Source organism: Chenopodium quinoa, unplaced genomic scaffold (genome assembly GCF_001683475.1).
Source record: "Chenopodium quinoa cultivar QQ74 unplaced genomic scaffold, ASM168347v1, whole genome shotgun sequence".
Taxonomy (NCBI): Eukaryota; Viridiplantae; Streptophyta; class Magnoliopsida; order Caryophyllales; family Amaranthaceae; genus Chenopodium; species Chenopodium quinoa.
The window spans coordinates 281,547-287,338 of record NW_018743608.1 but is presented as its reverse complement, the minus strand read 5'-3'; the positions used below and the strand labels follow the sequence as shown (position 1 = coordinate 287,338).

At 36.4% G+C, this 5,792-nt stretch overlaps 1 long non-coding RNA gene and 1 pseudogene across 1 annotated transcript; both read left to right on the top strand.

Annotated features, from left to right (window-relative positions):
- Positions 1-1,682: 1,682 nt before the first annotated feature.
- On the top strand, positions 1,683-4,158 carry LOC110682867 (annotated as a pseudogene).
- Positions 4,159-4,312: 154 nt separating this feature from the next.
- On the top strand, positions 4,313-5,401 carry LOC110682866. The gene is made up of 3 exons (XR_002503490.1): positions 4,313-4,822; positions 4,919-4,984; positions 5,071-5,401. It is a non-coding gene; the product is annotated as an uncharacterized LOC110682866 (long non-coding RNA).
- Positions 5,402-5,792: the final 391 nt, after the last annotated feature.

Below are 5,792 nucleotides of genomic sequence, written 5' to 3'. Positions count from 1 at the left end.
CGGAATAATGCACTGTGCAATTAGTGTATAACCCATTTCCTATGTCGCTTAATGTCTCTTCATGAACTATAAGGTAAGATTCTTCGTCATCCTTATTGCGTCCAGAAGTGTTTCTCGATTTTCGAGTTTGATTTTCAATAAGAAGATGGTTTCTAAAATCCATCTAAGCATGACCATGCATTTTCACAGTCTTGCTCTTCGAGAGGCTTTGTAAACCACAAAGACATATCCCTATTGTTAATAATAGGGGGACATTTCTAGTCTTATACTGTGAGCTTCCCTTACTAAGAGGACCTAGCAGCCCGATTGTTGCCGTTATAATCCCTATTTACGGCAGACGTTTGACAATATCAAAACAAACTAGTACTCAAACAAGAGAATTTACAATACTTATGGTCGAGGAAAAAGGTTCCGGTAGCTATAATGAGAAATATTTTTATGAAGATTTTAAATCTCTTAAAGTATTCTCATAGGTCGATCCGATATAGTTCTAAACACTAGTAGAAAAACTGAAATGGGCACCGCCAAATGCGCACCGATTTTTAAAAACCGGTGCGAAAAAAATAGGCGGGATTGAGGGAATGAGTTTTCGCACGGTTCTAACGAAACCGGTGCGAAAAGTTTGTTTTCGCACCGGTTCTTACAAAAGCGGTGGGAAAAGTGAGTAAATTGCACCGATTCAGTTTGAACCGGTGCGAAAAGTGTTGTAAAAAAAAAAAACGGTTTCCTTTTATTTTTCTTTCTTTCTCAGCTCTTTCATTTCAGTTCTTTCTTTCTCTTTCAATTCCACGATTTTTCCTCCTCTTTCTCCTCCATTGAAGCGTACTGGTCTACCGCTCTCTCTCCTCCATTGAAGCGTACTGGTCTGCCGCTCTCTCCTTTCCTTTCTTCTCTCTTTCGATCTCCTTCTCCATAACCAAGCACAACCTTGAGGAAGAAGAAAAAGAAGAGTAATATTGAGTGCCGTGTTGTTTCCGCCACGCCTTTCGGTTCTTGCTCGGTGCCGCTGCCTCCTCCATCAAGGTGTGATATTGAGATCTCTATTAGCACTTCTATTACAAATTTCTTATATATTTTCATCCATTATAAAATTTCGTTAATTCTCAATTATTTTAGATCTAAATTTCTGATTTTCATTTTAGATTCGTTTTAATTTTCAATTATTGATCTAGAATTTTTTATTTTCGTTTTAAAATTTATGATTTCATCTTTAGATTTGAGGGTGTTTAATGCGGCTCCTCTGTTGTTGTGCTCCGTTGCGGTGGAAGCTGCTCTTAGTTTAGATGGTGGAGGTTGTTGGTGTTGTTTTAGGGTTGTCGAATCTTGTTGTTGTTGTTGCTTGGTTTTTAATAATATTTGAAATGGATTCAAAAATAAAATGCAAAACCCCATCAAATTTGCAAAAAAATAAATAAATAATAAAAAAAATCAATTTTGTGATAAATTTCCAATTTTTTTCCAAAAAAAATTTGTGGGTTTTTCAATAATTTCATAGATGGGTGTTAAAAAAGAGCAAAGACCCATCAAATTTGCCCCCAAAAATCTCATCTTTCCCAGATGAAGTGCTGGAAAAAGTTCTGGGTATGTTAGAATCTCTCAAAGACAGAATTTCACTTTCATTAGTTTGCAAAAATTGGTATAATGCTGAGAGGTGGAGCAGAACCCATATTTTTATTAGGAATTGTTATTCTGTAACACCTGAAATTGTTGCTAGAAGATTCCCAAAAATTAAGAGTGTAATCTTGAAAGGAAAACCCAGATTTTCAGATTTTAATTTGGTACCTGAAAATTGGGGGGCTGATATTCATCCATGGCTTCTTTGCTTTGCAAAAGCTTACCCTTTTTTGGAGGAATTAAGGTTGAAGAGGATGTGTCTTAGTGATGAAAGTTTGGAATTAAGCTTACCCTTTTTTTTGTCTGTGAATTTAGTTACTGGTGAACTACAAACAGACCAGTGGCCTGTTCCACCTGGTAGTAGAGCATTGCGATGCATCGGTGTGGCATTGAATGTGGCTGCAGGGTTGCTTGGAGCCTGTTCACTAGGAACCGGTGCTCGGATTATTGCTTTGGTGGGTGGTCCTTGCACAGAAGGGCTGGGAACGGTATGTTTGGTTTGCAAGTTGTAAGACATCATGCATTTTTTTTGATTCAGTGCTACCTTTTTTGTCTCAAATAGTGACATTAATAGGTTAGCTACTTTCTTTGATTGATTTTTTATTATCTTGAATTTCTGGAAATTGAATTCAGTTTAAGTTAATGCATGGTTAACAATACAATTAAGTATTTCTTTGCTTTTTACATAATTGAATTGAATGGATTGAAGTCAATTCACCTTGTATTAAATTTGTGCAATATGGTTGTCAACTTTGAGTATATTCTGTTGCCTTGTTGCTTGTGTCAGCTTTGTGAGGCATGTGAAACTTCTGGATCAACTAGTTGTATGCTGTGTCACTTCAAAGCTAACTTTGTTTCTTTTATTCTTTGCAGAGAGGTAGCTAAAGGATTGATGAAATATCGGCCAGATATAATCATTACTGTGCATCCGTTGATGCAACATGTTCCACTTCGTATCTTGAGGGGCAGGGGTCTTCTTTAGAAAATTGTCTTTACTACAGTAGTTACAGACTTGAGCACCTGTCATCCTACCTGGTAGGCTGTGCGGTTTCCTTTATGTAGGTTTTATGTTTGTATTTTGTAACAAGACCGTGACATTGGTCCCTGACCTTTCTTTTTCTTCCTCCTTGTAGGTTTCATAAGCTTGTAACAAGGTGCTACTGCCCTTCAAATGAGGTGGCTAAAAGGGCAACAAAAGCTGGTCTTCAGTCTTCCCAAATAAAAGTTTATGGACTTCCTGTGCGGCCATCCTTTGTTAGGTCTGATAGGCCAAAGGTCTGTGTACCTATTCATATAATTTTTTTTCCTGTACTCCATTGCTTGTTTATTGTTGGTTATATTACTATGTTTCTGGAAATGTAATCTGGTTTGGCTGTGTACTAAAGTTTACCATTTGTGTTCTGGTTAAGATTGGCTAGTTTATAACAAGCTTAATTATTAAGTTTGATATACACTTTCTTGGTAATGTTATGGTATTGGTGTTTTATATTCTGCTTATTGCTGATGCAATTGTTTCATGGAATCTCTCCAAGAAATTACGTTGTTTCTCCCTATTCTGCTGTGTTGATGATTTTGCCCTTAATGTTGACATAAAGGGTTTCTGGTATGTGCAGCTGGTGATATTGTTTTTAATTTTTTTTTGTTTTCCACAGCATGAGTTACGCAAGGAACTTGGAATGGATGAGCATCTTCCTGCTGTTTTGTTGATGGGAGGAGGGGAAGGCATGGGTCTCATTGAGGCTACTGCACGAGCTCTTGGAAATGCATTATATGATGCTAGCGTTGGTGAGCCAATAGGTCAAGTTATTGTGATTTGTGGTCGCAACAAAAAGCTTGCTGCAAAATTGAGTTCAATTGATTGGAAGATCCCTGTCCAGGTATACTATATGCGATTATGTGGGTAGTTTTGCATGAATGGATTATGAAAGGGTGTCAGTGGGTATGCTTTTAGGGATCTTTGCAAAGCTGAAATGAAATAAGTCCTAGCTGTCAGAACTTAGCTCAGTTTAAACTTGCTAAGTTCTGACAGCTTGAGCTCAATTTGAGTTTTGTCATGGGAACATGGTTTGAAGCTCATACTAAGACTCAGCTTGTTTCAAATTTTTTTTTTCACAACAGAAATAAAACAAAATGACTTTAATTTATTATAATTATCAAATGACTGTTAACAAGTACTTTATACAAAAAAAAAAGAAAAAAGAATTCAGTAAGAAATTAGACCAAACCTAGCTTATTTGAGTGTTAATATGTTGGGGCTGAACGCAATTTGGCTCATATAACAGGTCAAACTGAGCTTGATCCAAGCTTTGAGCTGAACATAGCCTAAGGGTTACCACTGAATTTGGTTCTGTTCAGCTTTACTACTTTCGTGTTTTGATATCTTGTTTCAATTAATTCTTCAAGATTAAAAGTTGATGGCCAACTAAAAATTCCAGTTGAAGGGCTTTGTTACTAAAATTGAGGAGTGCATTGGAGCTTGTGATTGTATAATAACAAAGGTAAATATCATTATATCTAGATAAGTTTCAGCTTTACAGTATCTGTTACCCATCATATTAAATGATTACATCGCTGGGCAGATATCCATCAGTTTGTCTTAATTATACTATACTGCTAGTACTGCATGCAATGCCCGAGTTTCCTATAACACCTTTTAATCTTATAACATTGCTCAATGTGATTTATAGGTGTTGGGGAGGATTGCTATGTGAAATTGGTGGATGGGGGGGTGGCGGGAAGCATGCAACAGGTGGTGCCGTGGTTGTCGCAAATCAAGCAACGACGAGTAATTGTGATAGTTTCTAAATTGATGATAGTTGTGCTTCATTTTGAATTGTGTTATCATGAATCATTTCTAGTTATAGTTCTTAAATCTTTGTGTGGATTGGTTAATTGAAGTCATTAGTTATTCTTTTGCCATATATGGCTAGCTTGGTACGGAGTAGTAAATTTTGGTTAGTTGTGTTAAGATCTTTTGAAATTTGGCTCATATAGAGTAATTGCATATTGAATACAAGTATTTGTTTTAGCTGTATTTTAGTCCTGCTTTTATTTTATTATAATTATTATCATTTTTTCTGGTTTTACAGGTCAGGGATATGGTTCTGTCATTCCTGATGCTCCACAGGCAGAAGCACATTCTTTAACTAAGGCATTAGCAGAAAAAGTAGGAAAGCATGTAGAGCAGTATGTAGAAGCCACGGAGAAGGTTATTTTTTGGTTACGACAATTGAGTTTATGGTTTCATATTGTAAAAATTCTTCTGTAGTGTTGGTAAATTTAGCTAGCTTTTTTGTTGGCTCAGGTTAAGCTAAAGCAGGGACTTAAAACTGCAATGGCTGTTTCAAGTGAAGGAAATGCATATTTACAGGTTAGCTTACAAATTTATTTGTCTCTTTATACTGCAGAACAGACTTATTTTTATTGTCTTTTATTAAAAGTTTGGGTAATTTGCAGAAAGATGAGGAAATAGAAATTTTATCGCGATAAGTTTGCTAGAAGTCAAGCGGACAGGGCTCTGAAAGCTGCTGCAAAAAAGACTGCTAAGCAGTTGAAAAAAACAAAAATATCAGATCTGGATTCTAAGGAATTTGGCCAATTTTCTTAGTAAATTATCTTTCACATTCTTTTTTGCTGTAAGCCTGTATGTAGCAGTGTAGACTAATCAATGTTCAGTAGGACTATAGGATTTCCTGCTTTGAACTTTCATCGGGTAAGGGTGTTAGTGTAGGGTTTCGTAGTGACCCGACACTACGCGGAAGGAAACCCACCAAGACCCGCCCCTTAATTAAAACAATTAACAAGCATATTAAACTTAATCAAACAAGATTAAAAACAAGAATTATACCTTTGACGCGTGCTTCACTCCCAAAGAGCTCTTACTTTAAAATCCCGAAAACACGAGATCTCCGACGGATCGTATCCTCGACCCGACCCGAGCTTCCTAAGTCTTGAAGGTTAGTCAAGACCCGGACAAAATAACTATGAGTTTTACGAATCAAAGGTTTACTCTTAATTAGAGTTGCCTTTTTAATTCCACTCAAGGTTATATTCTCAAAATCTCAACCAAGTGGGTATTTATAAAGAATGGGGACTTGAAACCCCTTTTCATGATCAATGTGGGATCATGTGCAATTGCAATAATTTATTTAATTCCAAAATAAATAATTAGGCAAAAG